Source organism: Lissotriton helveticus, chromosome 2_1 (genome assembly GCF_964261635.1).
Source record: "Lissotriton helveticus chromosome 2_1, aLisHel1.1, whole genome shotgun sequence".
NCBI classification, from domain to species: Eukaryota; Metazoa; Chordata; class Amphibia; order Caudata; family Salamandridae; genus Lissotriton; species Lissotriton helveticus.
In genome coordinates, this window is record NC_136059.1 from 146,186,936 (window position 1) to 146,205,309 (window position 18,374).

An 18,374-nucleotide genomic window follows, 5' to 3' on the forward strand; every position below is an offset into this window, starting at 1 on the left:
GGGGATGAGGCAGTGCTGTCCCTAGAATGGTCCATCAAAAGATTAAAGTCACCACCCAAGATCAAAAGTATGGTGTAGATGGAAAGGAGGCGAGTCAATAAGGAGTGAAAAAAAGCGGGGGAATCAGTGTTTGGGCCATATAACCCCACCAAGGTAACCTTGCGTCCCATCAATAACCCAATGATAATTAAAAAGCGACCATCAGGGTCCTGTATGTGGTGAAGTGCGCAAACTGAACTCTCTTGTGAATAAAGATGGAAACCCCGCGCGCATATCTAATATAGTTGGAAAAGAACCTGTGGGGGCCCCAGCCAGAAGCCATCAGAGCACCGTCCGTGCCAGATAAGTAGGTCCCCTGCATAAAAATGATATCTGCCTTGTGCCGTGCCACATAGTTCAGGACCTGCCTGTGCTTCCTAGTATTATTTAGGCCACTTACATTCCATGATAACAAAGAGAGCCCGGAAGGACCGAGCACATTCCCTAGCTGTGCCATCCAAATTGCATCAAGCCTGTTATAGCTGTGTATGCATGCATCACATTACATATCTTAATCGGCATTGATTGTAAACTGGAAAAACCATTGCAAAACAAAAAAACAACCACTCACCACCCCTACCCAAACTTTTACACCCCAGAAAGAGGCAGACCCAAACATAACGAAGCATAACTCCAGCCACAAAGGTAACAATGTAATATATTTACAATTCTGTCTTGGGTTCAGTCAGGGTCGTTTGTAAACCCTTTAGCTCAACCCCGGCTAGCTATGGCTTAAAGCAGTCAGGCTTTATTAAAGGAACAAGCACAAAGCATTTAGAAGTACAAAAACAATTTAATGAGAAAGTCACACAACAGGAATTAAATTAGACACCAGTTTATGAACATATATCTTATTTTTATGGCATTTTAGACACCGAACTGAACAAAATCCACAGAAACGTTCTGAAGATAAAGATTTTTAAGCGAAACGTAAATCACTGCGTTTGACTTAAATCATCAACAAGCATTTGTAACTACCAAGTTGGCAACAAATTTGTACAACTTTTAAAGGCTTGTGTTCGGGCACACCAGCCCAGTTTGGGTGACCGATTCCTGCGGGGAGAAATTCAAGGTTCCCAAAAATGAATTGTGGAACAGTTGCCTTGCCACCAAAGCAGTCCCATGTATAGTTACAAACTCTATGGAACATCAATGGAGTGGTCTGATGCAAGGGATATAGATTGATGAAGATGCTGTCAGATGCTGAGGATGCTGTGCGGTCAAAAGGGGTTTCCTGGGGGCTCTTTCTTGGTCCACAGTCTTGGTAGGGCAACTTTGGCCACAGGGGTTGATGTTCCTTGGATTTCTGATTCATCTGGTAAAACTCCAGTTGCCAATGGACTGCTGGTGTCCTGTCACAATTTAACTCCATGTTTCCCTTTGGTGGAGGCTGGTGTCCCTCTTAGGTGAGCAAACTGAACTCGGACAACTCTCAGGAGAAGCAGACTCCGGTGAAACTTTTGTGCATTGGGTCTTGGCCTCCCAGGCAGCACATCAGCGGTCAGTGGCAATCAGGTTATTGTGACCAGTGACTAGCTGGGTAAGCTTCTCCAGCTTGCTGTGGCCCTGTAGCTGAAAACAGGGAGTCAGTCAACTGACTTTTGGAGTAACCTCTTCTGTTTGGACCTCGGAAGTAACTTTTCATGTGCCAGTTAACACAGGTACAGCCCTCTCTGCTAGCCCAAGGTTCAGCAGGTGCAGCCTCTTTTTTCAAGTCCAGGGAATCGCAAGTCAGTCCTTCTTTGGTTCTCTCTCCAGTCCAGCTGTGTTCTGAGGTGTGGATCTAGAGTACCATATTTATGCCTGGAATTTGTCCTCAGATGCAATGGTTACTAGCCAATGTGATAGATCTGTTCCTGCCTGATGAAGTCTTCTTGAGGTGTGTGGAATTCAGCTATCCCGGAGGGCACTATTCTGCCCACTCCAGAGATGTCAGAACCCTTCTCCTGGTATGTGAAGCTTGATATCCCATCCTAGAGGTGTGGCTATCTGAAGTCTACACAGGCACAGTAAAACCTGTTCGGCCCTGGTTTTCCCTCTCTGTCCCCCACCTGACCCATCTACTTAAACAAAAGAGCAGTCCATCTTGTGTGTGTCTACCATTTGCCCTTCAGAGGAAGCTTCCCCTTTTGAAATGTGCCTTTTAGGCGCACACTCTGTGTGGCTTCCTGCCAGGGAGAGGTCTCACCTCTTCCAATGGCAAGCCTCTATTGTTCCCCTTCCTGTGAGTTATTCACCTCCCCCCCCCCCAAAAGGGCAGAAGGCTGTCTTGTTCCAGAATCTGTGAATAGCCACTAGATACTTGGGCAACATAGTGGCAGCTTTCTAAAAGTTGCTTTAACTTAAAAGTTACATTAAATTTGACTAAAGCCTCAAAAGTAATGTGGACCTCAGAAGCAATGTTGCAGTTTTTAAAAAGCTGTTGCCAGAACCTAATCACAGCACATGCACTTTGACGTTTTATACCCACACCTTTGTTGTACATATTGAATTTGTGTTCCACTTTCACTGCGCTACTGATTGGATCATGGGAACGAAACAGCACTGTGCTGGGAGGAGCCTGTTAGAGCTCCCCGTACATTCAATGGAGACTACAGTGCAGACTCACTAGCCTCAGAAGTAGCTCTGCCATTTTTTTTATACTGCTGCCTAGAAGTGGCATTGGCATATTTTAAAAAATCTTATGCCAGATCTTAATTTCCGCACTTGCACTTTGACATTTTATACCCGCACCTGCGGTGTACTGTATATTGAATTTGTGTTCCACTTTCACTGTACTATTGATTGCTGATTGGTCCGGGGGAACCAATCAGCTATGTACCAGGAGAAGCCTGTGAGGGCTCCCTGAATATTTAATGGGACCAGATGTGTGGATGTGCCAGCCTCAGAAGTAACTTTGCCTTTTAAAAAAAGCTGCTGTCCAGAAGTGACATTTTATTTTTAATGGAAACATGGTTAATGGGTGAATCCTCCTTGGATATCTTGGCTGCCCTTCCAGAAGGTTGCTACATACTTTAAAGTAACAGAACTGACGCAAGTACGGTGGAGGCATAGCTACAATAATAAAGAAACATTTTAGCTTCACCAAACTCTCCTCACTCAATCTACTAACAGCTGATAGTCTTCTGATCAAAATTGACACACCAATCTCCCCCTTGACCTGCGTTCTGATGTACAGACCACCAGGATATATGCAGTATTTTGTATAACTCCTCACAGAGTCAATTTCCCCCTTAGTTATTGACCACACACAAATTCTACTAATTGGTGACCTTAACTGCTGGGCTAATGAACACACTGGAGGGCAATCGTCTATAGATCTAACAGAATTGCTTAGCAGCTTTAATCTTGTACAACATGTATTTTCACCCACACATTTTAAGGGCCACACACTTGACCAGGTCTGGTCCACTAATCTAACCTTGTCCAATCTCACAGTCTCTCCTTGCACATGGTCTGATCACCATTTCATCAAATGTTCACTAAAGGGCTTAGCTCACCCTAAACCAGCCTATGTACTGGAATTCTATCCAGAAACTGGTAGAGTACACCTCAACTCCTTCTGTAATTCATTGACCAATAACATTCCTAGTCAACCCATAAGCATAGATGGGCACGAGGAAGCAAGTACCAAATGGCTAATAGTAGCCAGCAATACACATGCCCCCCTCCACAAAGTTAAACAGGCCATCCGCCACAATGCATTCAAATGATTTTCTGAAGCACTGAAATCAGCCAAACTTGAATTTTGCAGAGCTGAAAGTAAATGGCATAGCAATTACTCACCTAAAAAAAAGGAAACCCACACACATCTCTTCAAAGACTGCAAGACGCTCATAGTGTAAGCCAAATCCACCCTTTTCTCCAATAAAATACTAAATTTAGTGAGTAAATCCGAGATTTTCGGAATTGTTTCCAAACTTTCTAACCCAGGCAGAGTGACCTTACACATACTACCTACTCAGAATCTGGGCGGTGCCCTCAACTCCTTCTTCATTGATATAGTCAAGCTGATAAAAGACCGCATACCACTGAATGCAACTCCCACACAAGATTGAAACCCTATGACCCTCTCTGACATTCCTGCTATAAGATTGCCTACTGTATCTGCTGACCGAGGTTAAGTCGCGATCTTCAAACAATAATTGCCCTCCTCAAGTACTAAAAACAATGTTCTCTGCATTCCGAGACCCGGCTATACCCCTCCTTAACCCTTACATCACCCAAGGTACTGTCTGTAGACTCGTTACAGAGCCCATTATGGTACCGCTTCAAAGAAATCTGGCGAAGATCCACTTGTCCTGAAGAACTACCATCATATTTCTTGCTTTCCTATCTGGTGAAGATACTACAGGCTCACTTTGCTCGCCACATCTGCTCCTTTCTAGAGGAATCTAATCTCCTAGACCCCCACCAATAGGGCTTCGACCTACCCACTGAAGCGGTCATCCTGTCTGTACTGGATGACCTGTCAAAAGAGGCTGACAGAGGCACAACCCAGGTGTTGGTCTTACTTGATTTATTAATGTCCTTCAACACAGTTGACTATGACCTTTTGGTGGACCGTGTCAAGACCGCAGGGTGGAAAGGCACAGCCCTTAATTGGATCATCTCCTTTTTAAAAGGCTGCTCTCAGTCAATGCGGCTGACTCCCTTTAGGTCATTCAAGGTTCAGCTGAACTGCGGGGTACCCCAAGGGTCTTACCTGCCTCCTCACCTGTTCAACCTGTACATTAGTCCTCTAGTGCACACTCTAAAACCAATGAATGTCAGAATAAGCAACTATGCAGATGAAATGCAGTTTCTCTTCAATATCAACAACTCGCCTGAATCACAGGAAGCCTTTCAAAACACAATGCTGTTCATCCAGATTGGATGAACAGCAAACATCTAACGTTAAAGTCAGAAAAAACAGAAATTTCTGTAAGTAGAAACAAGACCGATCCTCTGAGTCCCTCATTCTGCCAGCTAGTGATGGGTGATCCCAGTCAGCTCAAGAAAGCTGTAAAGAGTCTCAGGGTACTCATTGACGTGGATTTCTCTATGAAGCTCTGATGGAGCGAGATAGAAAACAAAATTTTGTTTAAACTCGTGAAGTCACATTTCCATAACATGAATAATAATATTAATGATTTGTGATATGTCGTGCTAATACAACTTAGATTAAACTTTACACATGGGGGGACTAACATGTGTGCTCATAAACGTGCATAATCGTTGCATCTTTTTGTTCGTGCAAAATAATAAAATAATTTATTGTTTTCGTTTTTGTCACTACTAACTGCTGCAAACTTAAAAGAAGCATGTGCTTGTTTTGCTTTTCCTTGTCTGTGTGATGTCATTTCTACTATTCTAGGTGCACATAAGTCTCATGGATTAATGAAGACTGGTAGATATAAACGCTGCTTTATTTGTTTGCATTTGCTAGGTAACATTTGATTAATCGGGTGGGTTAATTAATTAGTAAATCCTGGGGTGGATACAGAATCTACATTATTTCTTACATTAATACTTTTCTTGTGTTTGTTTTATACTAGAAAGCATAAGTTGCCTGCTTTTGGGCCTAGTTTGCTCGAGTTGCAAAAAGCTGAAATTTACTTCTGCAAAAATTACGAGACGCCCATTCTGAAATAAAGTGTTCGTCAAAAGCTGCATTCACAAAGCAAAAACTGACGTGCTATCATCATTCTGTCGGACGTGGCCAAGGTCGAAAAAGAACATTTTGTCAGCCCTTAAATTGGCATCCGCGGAAGTCAATTGGAAGCAGTGAGAACATTATTGTACATTTGTTGCAAACCTAGGAAGCTCCTGGTTGCATTCGGAAAGGACAATGGTCCTTAAGAAAAGTGACCTAATGGAAGATTTGAAATGTGGGTGACATGTCACTTGTCACTCTCAGCCAATGGGACGTCGAAGATTTCTGAAAACTTTCCTTTGCGTAGTTTAGTTAGTGTAGAAAGGTATAAAAAGTCATGCCCCTAGGGATGGGCTGGCTGCTGCTTTCTGACTTTCCGATGAGGGTGAAGTGCTGTCGGACATTGCGTGGAGCACGTAAGAATCCTCAAAGAACTTTACTTTAATTTCTATCTATTTAGCTCAGTTAGGGACTTAGGTTTTAGAAATGCTAAACTTTAAATAATTACTTTAACTTTGATTCACTTGCTTAAATTGTATTTTTTTCATGTTTCTTTACTATCATGCTTGCTTAAATGCTAATAAATTACATTCATAAATCTATCAATTGGAATACCATAATTTAGTAAATAAAATCTTACTTTTGACAAACAAGCTGGTCTTGATTATTCAGAAGTGTAGGTTACTATTAGCTAGATCACGTCGCCAATGGTGGTCGTTTAAATAGTTAGGATTTGTTATAATGACAATATTCTTTCCGCTAATGTTTAATATTGTATATAGTTTGTAAATTAGGTGTATATAGATTTAATCCGACCACCTGATTCAGTAGGCCCAAAATATGTCAGGTTTATAAATGGGTCCATGATTTTGTATAGAATTTGTTTATAGGCTATGAAGTTGGGTAGTGTTGTTTATGATATATTTTCTATAGGCCGCTGGATCAATTCTCTGGTAGCAGAGGATGGTTGCTAAGGGTAACCAAGGTAATATGTTGGTTGCTAAGAGTTACTAAAGTGTAATAGTATGAAAATAGGATCGATGTTTTAACACATGTTGAGTTCGTTATTCGTGCTATCTGTAAGCTATACCGGTATAGATTGTGTGGCGAGAAATTAGTCACGCAAGCCATCTGTTCTGTTTGTAGTGATATCGCTGAGTATCACAAGAGGTATCGCCGTGTACCATAGTGTTGTCGCCGTGCAGCACAGTTTTAGGGCTAGGTGTGAATCTTGTATAGTGAGGGTTTTCTAAGAAATTAGAGCAGCATGAGAATAGGGACAAAGCGCCTTCCATAAAACTCACTGTGATAAGAGTATTAGTTATATCCGAGCTTGAGTGAAGGGTAAAGTAGCGTCGGTGCATGATTATCTATAAACAGGTTAGAGTCCTGTACGGGTACATGTTTCATATCTATAAACAGGTGAGAGCCCTGTACGGATAACGTCGTTATTTTACTAACGGTGCATGATCTCTATAAACAGGTGAGAGTCCTGTACGGATTTCATGTGTGTTCGAAATTAGGGAATTTTCCGTGTGAAAGTGTGAGTTTGATTTGTATTTTATGTTCAAGTGGAACTCTTAGAACTGTCACTTCGCGGTGCGTTCAGAGGAAAGCGAGTACATAATTATACGTGTTAGAAGGGTGGGGTAAGGGTTACTCTACTGACAATTGAATATTATCCTTAGTGTGAATAGCGCCGTCTATTCCGAAGTGTGGATACTTGAATGTATGTAAACTATCCTAAATAGTGAAACGAACAGATGATGTCCTTATCGTCATTGTTAAGAATTAATTTACACTGAAAAGTGTTCTTAAAATGGCGCTGTGAAAAGATTTTGTGAAGGAGGGGTAAGCGCCAGGAGTGAGAAACGAGAAACCGCAGCTGCTGTGTACGTCACAGAGCCGCGCTGGGATTGGGTGACCTACGTCACAAACTATACTCTGATTGGCTCTTGAGTCTCTGACGATCTGTAAGCTAATTGGTTCTTTAGGAAAACTCCATTTTTATTGGTTGAGCAGAAAAGTGACGTAGCTCAACTGTCATTGGCTTGTCGGTGTGTTTCGCGCACGGATTGGTTGTTTTGCGGAACATCCCGGAAATAATTTACGAACGATTTTGTGAATTAGATTTAACTCTTAAAAATGAGTTATCATTTTAAACATGTTGAGAAAAAGCCAACATTATTTCAGAAGTTTAAAAATTTATTTTCACCTGACAAGAAAATTGAAACGCGAGGTGGTAAACTACTTCATAAGTATAAAACACCTGCAGAGTACATGGAAGGTGAATATGGATATCATACTGTCTTATGGTTTGATAGTTGGAAACGATATACTAAGAACGACGGTGTTTTAACTTGGCCTGATGATGGTTCATTTAACGTAAAAGTTTTGAGAAATTTACGAGAGAAAATGAATGCTCTTATTCCAAAACCGAGACCAACTCAATTTGAAGCTTTAGTTGAGTGGGAAGATGAGATGTATCAGTTACAAAGAGAAGCTAGTGGAATTAAAAGACCTTCTAAAAATCCACCTTGGAGAAGAGAAACTCATGAAGATAGATTGCGAATATGGAGACAGGGAAACATGAGTGAAGGATTGTATTTAATTCAAGAAATGGTAATGGGTACTCCTACAGGGAAATCTATGGAAAGTGAATCTGAGGATGCAGTTATGGAAGAAATATATACTACAGCTAGAAAGAATCAGCCTTTGAGACCTCCTAGATCATGGTCTACTCCGGTGGTTTCTACTGAAACTTCACCGAGTGCACCTCCAATTAATGAAGCTCCTAAACTTTATCCAAATAATTGTGAAATCATTGAAACTCCTAGAAGACCAGAATTTGATAATGCTCGAAATGAAGGTAGACATTTTACAATGGCTCCAAGGGCAAGAGAAGCTCCAAAAGATTATACAAGAGAGGCAAGAAATGTTGAAGATGTCGATTCTAATGAATATTTAAGATCTAAAGAAGAATTAATAAGAAGAATGACAAAAGGCATGGAAGCTGTGACAGTTCCAGTAACGATTGGTCCTGTTCAGCCTGTATTTGACCAAAAAGAAACAAACAAGACAGGATTAACTATTCCTTTAAATGCAGAAATTCAAAAGGTTGCTGAAAAATTTTATTCAGACTTATCTGAAATAAACTCTTCTAGATCGAGAATGCCTGATTTAACCTTTAATGAGGATTTATCTCCAAAAACACCAATGGGTGCTATATCAGATGTAGGGAGTCCTGAAGTCAGGGTAACCACACCAAAACTTGATGTGGCCAAATTAAAAGCGAATATCGAAGAATTAATAATCGGAACAATCGGTCCAGATAGTTTAAATTACTATCGAGATGATGAACTACTGTTCATTTGCAAAAGCATTCAGTGGAAAACAAAAAATAAATATGATCAACTAGAGGATCTAGCAGCGGAACTTGAAATCGATGTGAGCAAACAAAAGAATTTTGCGAAACATTACAGATTAGACTTTTCAGAAAGTGACATTGAGAGTTTGAACTCAATGGGAAGAATAGTACATATAAAAGATTTGATTGTTTATATCAAAAAGCTAGGAGAATTGAATAAGTGGAGAGTAAAATGGACAAAAAAGAAGGAAGATGAAAGATTGGAAAAATTGTCAAAACAATTTCCAATGAGAGAAATTGCAGGTGGAGGATATGTTCATGTCCCTTGGTCGAGACAGGACATACTGCTATTCACAAATGACTTTCCAAAATTGAGGGAGAAACCGGTAGAGTGGTATAGGCAAGTGGATAGATTTATCAAAGTGTCAAAAGTTCTGTGGATTGATTTAGATGGATTTTTTGACATTGTCGTTCCATCAGATCTTTGGACAGAATGCAAAATATCGATTAGTTGGCCAAAAACAGAACCTGAGCGAATCAAAGAAACAGGTGCTCCTAATCCTCTTGTAATGGATTTTTATGAAAAGGTGATTGTTTGGATGAAAAACAAAATTCCACCCAAAGAAGTCGATTGGGTTAAAATAGAAAGGACAGAACAGGAAACAAAAGAATCAGTTCATTCTTTTTATTAAAGACTACTGTTAATCTTTAAACAATACAGTGGTTATGAAAAACTAGATGAAAAGGATATGAGTCATTTTGTCTATAGATTTGTTTATGGACTAAAACCTGAAATTGGAGAAATGATCAGAAATAGCATTGTAGGATGGCAATCACTTTCTGTAGATGATATTCTAAGAAAGGCTAAATATTGCAGTGATGAATTAGAAGTGAGACAGAAGAAGCTCAAGGAGAAAGCCATGTGGGCTCAGGTAAAAGTGGCTGAGCAACAAATTGCCAGCATGGGTAATAAGAACACTAATTTTGTTCAAACTGGAAATACAAACCAGATACAAGGAAAGTTTAAAAGTAATAATTTCCCAAAGAAATTTAGCCCAAAGATTGAGGAGTTGAAACAAAGATTACCTTGTTTTAATTGTGGCGAAATTGGACATTGGAGAGACGAGTGTCCTCATCCTCCTAAAAACTTAAAGAATCCCTTATTGAATCCACAGATGCAGAATGGTGTTGACCTGCAGCGACAGCTACAGATGCAACAGGGGTTAAACGAGTTAAACATTCAGCGACAGTTGCAGCAACAGCAACAGCAACAGGTGAATAATCGTCAGGATCAATTGCCACAACCACCTTTTCCGAATTGTGGGGGAGTTCAAAAATATAATCCAAACGTGGGATTTCAGGGAAGTGAACAGGTAATAAAACCGCAAAAACAGCAAAAGCAGCAAAGAGTTCAAATGCAAAATGCTTCACAACAGTTTTTATTAGCAGAAAGTCAAGACAGCGATTCTGATGATTATTGCTGACGGTGCCCGAGAGAGGAGGAAGAGTGTGTTGTTGGAGCCACTCTTGAGGTTGACCAGTCTGGTCCTTTTGTAAATGGGAAAGTTAATGATGTAGACATCACTTTTCTAGTGGACACTGGTGCTACCCGTTCTACTGTTAGATCAGTGGAAATTGAAAACCTACCTCTCTCTGGGGATACCATCCAAGTTGTTGGAGTAAGTAATCAGCAAATTAAAACTGACTTAACTGATCCAGTTCCAGTTGAAATTGGAAATTACAGAGACAAACACAGATTTGTGGTTTGTAATAGTAGTCCAGTGAATCTATTGGGCAGAGACATCCTATGTAAAATGAATTGCAGAATATATTGTTCTCCTGATGGAGTTGAGTTACAAACAATGGAGGAAGATGGTTTATACAGAATGACAATGATGATGATGGAAGCAGAAGAAACAAAATTGTTTCCTGCATTTGAAGAAAAGGATTTGCCTGAAGAGCTCAAGGAAACAGTGAAATCTGATATATGGGATTTTACTGGGAATGAAATGGGTCTGATGAAAAACGTAGATCCAGTAAAAATTACATTGAAACAGGGAATAGAATTTCCTAACATTCCACAGTATAAAATGAAAGCAGAAACAATTGAAGGTATTACACCTATAATTGAAAAATTAATCAAACAAGGTGTATTAAAAGAAATGGAGAGTAGTCCTTGTAATTCACCAATTATGGGAGTTAAAAAGTCAAATGGAACATTTAGAATCGTACAAGATTTGAGAAAGGTTAATCAAATTGTCGTTCCATGTTGTCCTGTGGTTCCAAATCCAGCAGTAATTCTATACCAGATTCCACATGATGCTGAATGGTATACAGTCATTGATCTTTGCAATGCATTTTTTACTGTTCCCTTACATCCAGACAGTTATGAAATCTTTGCTTTCAGATTCCAAGGTAAGACCCTCGGATGGTCAAGAATCCCACAGGGCTATACAGAAAGTCCTTCAATCTTTAATGAACTGTTAAAAAGATCATTAGAAGACCTAGACTTACCTGGTAGGTCTACGTTAGTGCAGTATATTGATGATCTGTTGATAGCTGCAAAGACAAGAGAAAATTGTGTGACAGACACAATAATTCTGTTAAATCGCCTTGCAGAAGAAGGACATAAAGTGTCCCCAGCAAAACTACAGTTTTGCAAACAAGAAGTAAAATATCTTGGTCACAGAATTGCAAAGGGAAAAAGACAAGTAACAATTGAGAGAATAAAAATGATTCAAGCAATGTTACCACCAAAAACACAAAGACAGGTCAGAATGTTCTTGGGAATGGTTGGTTACTGTCGACAATGGATAAGTGGATTTTCAGTAATTGCAAAACCACTACAAAGATTGACAAAGTCAGATGTAAAAGATCCAATTATTCTCAATGATGCTGAGATGGATTCTTTTGAGAACCTGAAAAAGAGCTTATGCCAAGCTCCTGCTTTAGGTATGCCAAATTATGAGAAAGATTTTGAACTATATTGCAGTGAGAGAGAAGGATGTGCATTATCTGTGTTGATTCAGAGACACGGAAATCTAAAGAAACCTATTGCATACTTCTCTGCAGTTCTTGATCCAATTGCAAAAGCATTACCAGGTTGTTTAAAAGCAGTTGCAGCTACAAGTATTAGTCTCGAACAAAGTGAGGGGATCATTATGGGATTTCCTGTAAAAGTTTTTGTGCCTCATTCAGTAGAAATATTACTGACAAGAGGTAAGACTCAGCATTTAACAAGTAGCAGATTGACAAAGTATGAGAAAATCATACTAGGAGCAGATAATGTTTCGATTTCAAGATGTTTGAATATGAATCCTTCTACATTACTGCCTGATTCTGAAATTGTTGATGACATTGAAACAGAACATGAATGTTTAGATGTCATGGAATTCTGCACTAAACCAAGAAAAGACATCAAAGACAGACCTTTATCTGAATCGGATTTTGTCTACTTTGTGGATGGCTCATGCTTAAGATCCGAAGGAGGTGTCTTGAAAGCTTCATATTCAGTTTGTACAGTCAAAGATGTCGAAGAAGCATCATGTCTTGAAGGAGTTCGTTCAGCACAAGTAGCTGAATTAATTGCTTTGATTCGTGCATGTGAAATATCAAAGGATATAAGAGTTACCATCATTACTGATAGTCAGTATGGGTATGGAGTTGTACATGATTATGGACAACTCTGGTCACAGAGAGGATACATGACATCAGCAGGATCACCAATTAAAAATGCAGTTTTCATTAGGAGATTAATTGAAGCAATACAATTGCCGAAAGAAATCGCCATTGTTAAGTGTGCAGCGCACACTAAAGGAGTTGATTATATTTCCAAGGGCAATGCCTTCGCAGATGAAACAGCTAAATACTGCGCAAGAAAAAATTATTCATACAATCGGGAAAGGAGTAAAGAAACTGATTCAAATTCATTAATGCTAACAACAGTTGTAGAAACATGGCATGAGATTAGAGATTTACAAAATGAAGCAGATGATGAAGAAAAAGACTTGTGGTTAAGATCAGATTGTAGACCACGTGAAGAAGATGGAGTGTGGGTTTACAAAGATGGCAGAGTGGTCTTACCAAATTGCTTGATTGCTGACATGGCCAGATTATATCATGGTCCAGCACATCTGGGAAGAGATTCTATGGTTAGACTTTTCAGAGAAACATGGTTCAATACTAAGTTCAGAACTATTGCAGAATCTTTTTGTCAAAGGTGTTTGTCATGCCAACAAATGAATCCAAACAGAAAATCAGTGGTGGGGACAGGAATAATTGGTCGAGAGGGTGGTCCCTTTACCAGGTTACAAATGGATTTCATCGAAATGCCCTTACACAATTGTTTGAAATATGTGCTTGTAATTGTTTGCTTATTTTCAAGATGGGTAGAGGCTTTCCCTACACGACATTGTGATTCAATTACAGTAGCAAAACTGATGCTCAGAGAAATCATCCCAAGGTACGGTTTTCCAGTCACTATTGAGAGTGATGGAGGAAGCCATTTTGATAACAAACTAATGAAGTTAATTTGCGAAGCTTTGAGCATTGAGCAGAAAATACACTGTGCATACAGACCAGAGGCATCTGGGGTGGTTGAACAAATTAATGGAACAATTAAAAACAGAATTGGAAAAATGTGTCTTGAAACAGGTGTAAAGTGGACTGATGCTCTTCCACTTGTTTTGATGTCATTAAGAAGTACACCAGATAAAAAGACAGGTTTGAGTCCTCATGAAATTTTAATGGGAAGAGTTATGAGACAAGCTTTTGTACCTGTAGGTAAACTGTTGAGCATAAATGACAGTGCTATTTTGGATTACTGTAAAAGGTTATCTGATATGGTAACTTCTGTGTCTAATCAGGTGGGAACTGAAGCACAATCAAATGAAAAGGTTTTGACACATGATCTGAGACCTGGCGATTGGGTCAGAACAAAAGTACATCGGAGAAGGAATTGTCTAGCTCCTAGATGGCAGAAGCCTAGGCAAATAATTTTGATCACTACTAATGCTGTAAAGTGCAGAGGATTGAAACGCTGGATTCATCCTAGTCATACTATTCCAGTACCAACTCCTGAGAGTTCTGATGTTGAAAGTGATACCACAGATGATTCTGATTCTGAAGCAGAAGGCGAAACAGAAGGTGAAATAAATCCAGATTCTGAAGATCGACAAGAAAGTCGACATCTGGAAACTGTGCCAGTGAATGGAAATTTGACAAGAAAAGACTTGGAAATCATTGAAATAGATACTGAAGGTGAAGAGAATCTGTTAAAGGGAAAGGTAACTGAGGATTCGGTTGTCTCTATCGAAGACAAAGAAGCAGAACAAAAAGAAGTTTCAGACCAGGAGAGTATCGAAAGGCAGAGAACAAGCTCTGGAGTAAGGAACAGAAATCCGAAATCTGGGAAATTGGGGGTAATTGAAGAAGAGGAGGAAGACGAATTACCGAGTACCAGTAATGGAAAACAAAGTGAAGTTCCTGAAGGAGTGAAATTGCCGAATAGAGAAGTTCCTGAGTCAATTGAAATTTCAGACTACGAAACTGAAGAAAGTGACGTGGATGGTGAAAGTGAAAACAGAAAGAAAAGGACTTGGAAGTCAGAATCAAATAATTCTGAACCAAGGAAGAAGTACGTGAGAAAAGCAGACTACTGGCCTGGTGGAAGATTGAGAGTCAGATTGATCAAGAAACCAAAAGAACAAGTTGAAGAAATCAGTAGTCAAAAGAGTCCTGGAAAAGAAGTCGGAGTTGGAAGGAGAATCGAAGTAGTGTCGAGAAAAGGAAAAAGAATAGTAAGACCAAACCAAAAATACAAGTCTCCTGAGTGGACTTATTTAGTAATTCCACCTGTTATTGACATATATGGTAGTAGTGAAGAAGAAGACGAAATCCAAGAAATTAGTGACAATGATTGAAGTACAGAAATATTAAATTGGCAAAAGGCTGAAGAAAATTTGTTAGTTGACACAAGGTCGAAGAAAAACTGTTTAGTGGAAGAAAACTTATGTATGACATAAGGTCGAAGAAATCTTGTTTAGGGTTTTAAAAAAAAAAAAAAAAAAAAAAGATATTTTAAAAAGGGGGGTGTAAATATAAATTTAGATTTTAAAAATTTGTTTTATTTTGTTTTATTTTTGAGGCTAAACTAACCAAAAATGCCTTATATTAAGGAGAGCACTTCAAGGTGTTCTGTTTTTAAGAAATGCTGTAAGATGACTCTGGTGTGTCTGCTCATTTTAATTCTGCTCTGGTTAGTTTTAGCTGTGATTATCCCTTTGGAGATGAACAGAGAATTACACAAAGTTAACATAACAAGCAAAGCTCTGGTTAGCCAAAATAAACATAGTGCGTCTGCAAAAGTTATTGATCATCAGCTTAACATTCATCAAGATAAATCAATTAGTGATTTTTCAAGTAATACATTCACAAAGCTATTGAGTGAATATGTTAAAGTAATGGATGCAAAAGACTGCTACGTCTGCGTTAAGTTACCTGCTTCTGTTTCTGAGGGAGTAACATATAATATGCTTCCTCTCACTTATGGTGTAACATGTAGTGTGTTAACTAGCTTATTTTATCAAACTGGACGCTTAGAATATTACTATTCAGATTTTGACGAGATTTTTGCAAATATTAAGATTGAAAATGCTTTAAATAAGCATAAGAAAGCAAAGCAAATGAGAGAATTTTTCTTAGTTACTAACGAACTCACTTATGAGTATGCTTATAAAAATAATCTAACTTGCAAATTAAGTGTTGAAGGAAAGAAATTTTTGAATATGGTCGAGGAGAGAAGAGCAATTTATAAAAGGAATGAATTAGTCAAGCAGACTAAGTCTAGATTCTGGCAGAAAGAGGATGAAAAGTTAAATGGCAAAATGCTTGAAAATATTGCAATTCACATAGACAAACCAGTTAGTGGAAAGCTTTGCATTAGGAGAGATAACACACTTTTTGATAATTACTTTGTAGGTGCAAGTAACTGTGAAGATACTTATCAGATTTTGGGAGGTTGGGGATTCAAAGGTGGAAAGGATCCAATCTTTCCTGGGATTTATTTTGTTTGTGGTGACAAAGCCTACTACAACCTTCCAGACCACTGGTATGGAACTTGTTATGTGGGAATTGTTTTTCCTAAAGTGTTTCATGTTGACAGAGATTCAGAAGGATTGTTTAAAATTCATAATTATGTAAATAGAGTTAAAAGAGAAACTTTTACTGAAGTTCTGGGAGATATTTTTCAAGCAGTAATACCTTTTGTTGGTATAACCCTAAATGCAGGGAGAATCAGAAAAGTGTCCACTATAGTTGATAGATTATCAACTGACACAGCTGATGGGTTCCAATTAGTGAATGTTGAAGTTATTGCAATTAGATCCATGGTAATTCAAGATCGCCTTGCTTTAGACATACTCCTAGCAAAAGAGGGAGGAGTCTGTGGCATTTTACATGTACAACATTGTTGCACATATATACCTGACGAAAGTAAGAATATTGAAATGTACATCAAGAATATTACACAAATGCATTCAGAGATAATTCCTTTAGAAGAAGATAATTTTACAGGGAAACTTTCAAAAAGGTTCCAAGCAATTAAAAACTGGTTTCACGATATTGGAAGTTCAATTCTTGGCAAGATTTTGGCACCTTTGATTATAATAGTATTCATTTTTATATTGACCAAAATAGGTTGTTTGTTACATAAAAGAAAGAAGCAGTTGAAAGAGAAGAAAAGAATCTATAAACTTAGAAAAGAAGAAGAAAGGGAGATCGAATTACAGGAGTTACATAGAGAGCGTTATGCTAATTCCAAAGATTATGCAGAAACAGACTTTTAGGATTACTGATACAAATGAATTTGAATCGATTTCTCGGAAGTTTAAATTACCAAAATTTTGGGTGCTGGTGTGGTGATTTGTTAATCACCAGATGAGGGAGTTGATGGAGCGAGATAGAAAACAAAATTTTGTTTAAACTCGTGAAGTCACATTTCCATAACATGAATAATAATATTAATGATTTGTGATATGTCGTGCTAATACAACTTAGATTAAACTTTACACATGGGGGGACTAACATGTGTGCTCATAAACGTGCATAATCGTTGCATCTTTTTGTTCGTGCAAAATAATAAAATAATTTATTGTTTTCGTTTTTGTCACTACTAACTGCTGCAAACTTAAAAGAAGCATGTGCTTGTTTTGCTTTTCCTTGTCTGTGTGATGTCATTTCTACTATTCTAGGTGCACATAAGTCTCATGGATTAATGAAGACTGGTAGATATAAACGCTGCTTTATTTGTTTGCATTTGCTAGGTAACATTTGATTAATCGGGTGGGTTAATTAATTAGTAAATCCTGGGGTGGATACAGAATCTACATTATTTCTTACATTAATACTTTTCTTGTGTTTGTTTTATACTAGAAAGCATAAGTTGCCTGCTTTTGGGCCTAGTTTGCTCGAGTTGCAAAAAGCTGAAATTTACTTCTGCAAAAATTACGAGACGCCCATTCTGAAATAAAGTGTTCGTCAAAAGCTGCATTCACAAAGCAAAAACTGACGTGCTATCATCATTCTGTCGGACGTGGCCAAGGTCGAAAAAGAACATTTTGTCAGCCCTTAACTTGGCATCCGCGGAAGTCAATTGGAAGCAGTGAGAACATTATTGTACATTTGTTGCAAACCTAGGAAGCTCCTGGTTGCATTCGGAAAGGACAATGGTCCTTAAGAAAAGTGACCTAATGGAAGATTTGAAATGTGGGTGACATGTCACTTGTCACTCTCAGCCAATGGGACGTCGAAGATTTCTGAAAACTTTCCTTTGCGTAGTTTAGTTAGTGTAGAAAGGTATAAAAAGTCATGCCCCTAGGGATGGGCTGGCTGCTGCTTTCTGACTTTCCGATGAGGGTGAAGTGCTGTCGGACATTGCGTGGAGCACGTAAGAATCCTCAAAGAACTTTACTTTAATTTCTATCTATTTAGCTCAGTTAGGGACTTAGGTTTTAGAAATGCTAAACTTTAAATAATTACTTTAACTTTGATTCACTTGCTTAAATTGTATTTTTTTCATGTTTCTTTACTATCATGCTTGCTTAAATGCTAATAAATTACATTCATAAATCTATCAATTGGAATACCATAATTTAGTAAATAAAATCTTACTTTTGACAAACAAGCTGGTCTTGATTATTCAGAAGTGTAGGTTACTATTAGCTAGATCACGTCGCCAATGGTGGTCGTTTAAATAGTTAGGATTTGTTATAATGACAATATTCTTTCCGCTAATGTTTAATATTGTATATAGTTTGTAAATTAGGTGTATATAGA